Genomic DNA, 4,836 nt, shown 5'->3' on the forward strand with positions numbered 1-4,836 from the left:
GAGCGGCTTGGCTCTCCGGTCTTTTGATTTCTGCAGGGGGAAGGTAGGAAGTGTCTAATGGTGGCCTGTTGGGAGCACTTTCATGTTCAAGGAACAAGAGAGCCGAAAAGCTTCTGTTGAAGCCTTCTTGCTAGAACAGACGCTTTGTAGAAATAAAACTCCCCTAGCTCCCATTTCTTCTGCCTTCCTTCTAAACCTGAAGTTTGTTTATTTTTTTCCTCTCCCTTTATTTTACTCCTATTGTGCCTGTCAGAGATTTTCTTTTTCCATCTTTTTTCTCTTTTTGCTGACATCCACTTGGTTAGATATGCTGTAAAAATCACCAAGCCAGTGGAAAAGCCCAGAATGACTGAAAGTCAGCTTCCACCGAATAAAATGAGAGCCTCCCCAGAGCCAGCAGTGCCCGGATGTCCCTCCCTGCAGAGCGCAGGTCCTCACCTGTACCTTTCAGTGCAGAGGCCACTGAGCCAGAGACTGAGCCATACAGCCTGGGTCAGGCTGGGGGCTAAGATTCCGGGCCTCGCCTGCCCTCCGACTGTCTATTCACAGTCCTTTCTGATGCTGGGGTCTTTGTAGAAGACTTGGGTCTTCTTGGTATAGATGGCTGGCCGCCTACCAGCACCGCCCTGATGTGCAAAAGCCTTTCCTTTTATATTAAATAGACTCCCTTTCTCTTCAGTGCTCTCGGTCTTTGGCCTTGTTGATCTTTGGCCACGTCTTTATCAGCAGAACTCAAGTTCTTAAGGAAGTAGTTTCTAATGTGTAGGTTGTTCCTTGAAAAGGAGACTGTCAGAAGCATTTTGTCAGTTACTGCTTTGTCCTTCACTCTGAGGATAATCTTTTAAAGCAGACTTGAAAACATCTGGACCTCCATAGTTGGCTGTGTGATAGAGAACAGGGGTACTGCTCAGTAAAAGGTGTATTATTTATTTATTGCAGTGTAGAAAATTGGATACAGAGCCTCACCCATGCTAGGCAGAGTGGTCTACCACTGAGTACCCTCCTGGTCCCTAACAGTGTGTTATATAATGGCATGTCTGTATGTGACTGACTGTGTGTGTGTGTGTGTGTGTGTGTGTGTGTGTGTGTGTGTGTGTGTGTGTATGTATAGAAGATTGCGGTTTGTGGGCTATATGCTTTATGCCTCCCCTGCCCCCAGTCCCCACCCTGTAAGGTTTAACCATTGATTGGGTCTTCCAGTTTCCCTGTAAACTGGCCACTGGTACTCAGGCTCTGAGAGATCACTTGCTTTTCCTGTTTTGGGGTAGCTTAGGAAAAGGCACCAATACGACTAATGATGGAGTCATTAGTCAATAATTGATGTAGCGATTGTCCAGTGTGAAGCGTGTCCCGGGGATTAAGCCTCAGCACCGAATAAACCTGGGCATGGCGGTGCCGATTTTAACATTTGTTTGTTTGGTTTTTTGTTTTTTGAGACGTGGTTTCTCTATGTAATAGCCCTGACTGTCCTGGAACTCGCTTTGTAGACCAGGCTGGCCTTGAACTCACAGAGATCCACCTGCCTCTGCCTCTGCCTCCCAAGTGCTGGGATTAAAGGTGTGCGCCCCCATGCCCTGGTGGTACAGTTTGTAATCCTAGCTCTCAGAAGGGATCAGAAGTTAGGGTCATCCCTGGGAGTTTGAAGTCAGCCTGGGCTACAAGAAACCTTTCTTTTTTTAAAAGACCAACTCCATTGGGTTCCTGCCTCTCTGAACTGTGCTGTGATAGTAACTTTATCAACCAAGTTTGCTTACAAGAACAGTGTGCTTACACAAATGAACACTAATCTCACTGGCCAGGCTAGCCTTTCCCTGCACCAGCCAGCCGGCGGTCCCTAAACTGCAGCGGCAACTAGAGCCCTACGCGTTGTGGGAGGGGCTGGTTTAAAGGAGTAAGCCGACTCCTGAGTTGGGTGTGATGGCACAGGCAGAAGAGGAGGAGGAGGTGATTCCCCCTGAAGGACAAAGGGAGGGCATAGCAGGCAGCACACTGGTTCTGCCACCTGATGCTCTGCACTTCTAACACAGGAAGAGCTTGCCCTTGACCTCAGGTAGTTGTACCATAAGACCTGGCCTTTTGGGTAACATATTTGTCCACTACTTGGAGGACACTCTAGTGCAAAACTTCATGGGAGTGCCAAGCATACTTTTCCAAGGACTGAGGAGGGGGCCATTCTGCTTAACATCAGTGTTCCCAACACTCCTGGGGTGCATGAGGAGAAGGTGGGGAACAGGACCAGCCTACGGAGTTGGGGGTCTACAGGAGAGACCTGAGGAATCTTGGGAATTGAGACAAGGCCAGTGTGAACCATGAACAAAGCTTTCAAAGCTGATGTGCTGGCCCAGACAGGCCCCAGGTCTCGGGAGCCTCGTGGGGCCAGGAGAAAGGGATCTGGCCTTGCACAGGCTAAACCATTTCTCCATGCTTGTGTTTGTGCCATCTGCTTTCAGGAAAATCTTGTTTCAAGAGTAGGATGCAGGCAGTAGGGTGTTCACCTCGAAACGTGAGCTTTTGGTCCCGGGTGCAGGAAGTATAGATAGTGATGTTCCCGTCTCCAGCCCTGTAGCATAAAGGAAGCGTTACGGGGCCTGCACTTGTGTTAAGTAGTTGGTGTGGGGCTTTAAAGCGCTCTCTGGCTTGGCTTTTGTACCTGTTTGGACTTCCCCACCCTCAGCCTTATTCCAACTCACTGAGGCATTTGCGCACTTGCCAGTCTTTTCGGAAGCTATGACTTGATGTTCTGGTAGAAGGAAGTGGAGGCCAGTGCTCCGTGTGCACTACTTCCTCCCAGCAGAGGGCTGTGAATAGTGCCGAGGAGGGGCATGTGTGCGCGCGCGCGCGTGTGTGTGCATGTGCATGTGTGTGTGTGTGTGTGTGTGTGTGTGTGTGTACATGAGAGGGGCTGGCAGCAGTGTAGGGGAGGGCATGTTGGTCTATCCTTGTCTTCATAACGTGTGTTCCCAGGTCCAGATCTTCAGGGTCAGTCTCAGGATTTGAAGCACAGGTTTCATTTTTAAGCACTGTTGTGTGGAGTCAGTGGTTCTGGGGGTCTGAAAGGAAACGGGGCGGCGGGGGGGGGGCTGGTGGTGGCATGGGTGCTGGCCCTTGCTTGTGTGTCCAGGGGAAAGGGAGTGGGTGTGGATGGCTTTGGAGGTGGGAGGGAAAGGTCAGATCTTCGGTGTATTTTCACTTTGGACCTCAGCCTCGTGTAGTTCTTCATTTTGAATATGTTGTGTAATACCCCTAAATACTAGCTCATTGGTACATGTGGATAATTTATAAATAAATATTAGGTTGAACCACAAGAAACCGCTGCTAGTGAAATTGTTTTCATCTGTGGAAGTGCCCGTTTGTCATGTGCTGGAGAGAGAGCGCCTACCAGGTGAAGGCAGTTGCAGTCCAGCCTCATGACTTCAGTTTCATCCTTAGGACCCACACCATGAAAGCAGAGAACTGACTCCTTCCGGCTGCGCTACTCCTACACACACGTGTGCACACACAAATGTAAAAACATACGTGCACAGCCAGGCTCAGGGGTGCACACCTGTGATCCCAACCAGCAAGTGGGAAGTGGAGGCAGGGGGAGGAGCTTTCCTATCTCACACTACCTGGAAAACCAAACAAAAGCCGATTTCAAATGGACAGCTGCCTCATTTTTACTGACTACTGTTCCACTGCTGCGTGCCAGTTTCCTAGGCTAGCACTCTCTTGATGGCGTTGATGGTTTCCAGCTTGGGCTGTTGTGGTAAATGCCTTCCATTATTTTGCATCTGAGGGCTCGGGATAAATTAGTGGGGTTGCTGAGTCCAAAGGTGTGTTTTTCTTAGGTAACCTGGCGTACCAGGTCCCCTCCAATGTTGACACCAGGCTGTCTTGGAACTCACTCTGTAGACCAGACTAGCCTTAAGCTCAAAAGATCATCCGCCTGCCTCTGCCTCCCAAGTACTGGGACTAAAGGCAGATGCCACCACCGCCTGGCCTAGGACTCAGATCTTTTGGGATGGCAGGTCATGGTGATTTTATTAAGTAAATGTAATTGTATGTTTTTCTCCTTGATTCTTCTTCCAGTTTGTGTGTATGTGCGAGTGTGCATGCACACATGTGTGCACACATGTGAGTGCATGTGTGTGTACAACATTGTATTGCTAAAGGTTGAACCAGGGGGTTGACACATACTGATCAAATGCTTAATCACTCAGCTCTACTTCCTGGCCAAGAATCTTTCTTGGAGAATTAATTGTCTGGACAGTCAGAGCTTTTCTGCAAATGTCTGAAAATATACTGCTTAGATAAGAAGACCTTGCTGGTTGTGGTGACGCACACCTTTAATCCCAGCACTCAGGGAGGCAGAGGCAGGTAGATCCATGTGAGTTCGAGGCCAGCCTGGTCTACAAAGCAAGTCCAGGACAGCCAAGGCTACACAGAGAAACCCTGTCTCAGAAAGAAAGAAAGAAAGAAAGAAAGAAAGAAAGAAAGAAAGAAAGAAAGAAAGAAAGAAAGGAAGGAAGGAAGGAAAGGAAGAAAGAAAGCGAGCAGGTGGGCTGGAGAGATGGCTCAGAGGTTAAGAGCATTGGCTTCTCTTCCAGAGGTCCTGAGTTCATGCAGGCAAAGCACATATATACATAATAAATAAATATTTTTTAAAAGGAAGAAGAAAAAAAGACCTGTGATCTAGGTACTTTAGGAGCTGAGGTAAGAGGGTAGGTAGTCCCGCACGACATAACTGAGACCCTGAGGCCCCATCCAAAACAAAAGCCAAAAGGAGTTTCTTGTGTTACTGATCTGTTTGCATATTCTCTCAGACAGAGCCATATCTCCACAGTGTGTTATTTCAAA

Source organism: Acomys minous (assembly GCF_964271855.1).
Source record: "Acomys minous genome assembly, chromosome: 6".
NCBI classification, from domain to species: Eukaryota; Metazoa; Chordata; class Mammalia; order Rodentia; family Muridae; genus Acomys; species Acomys minous.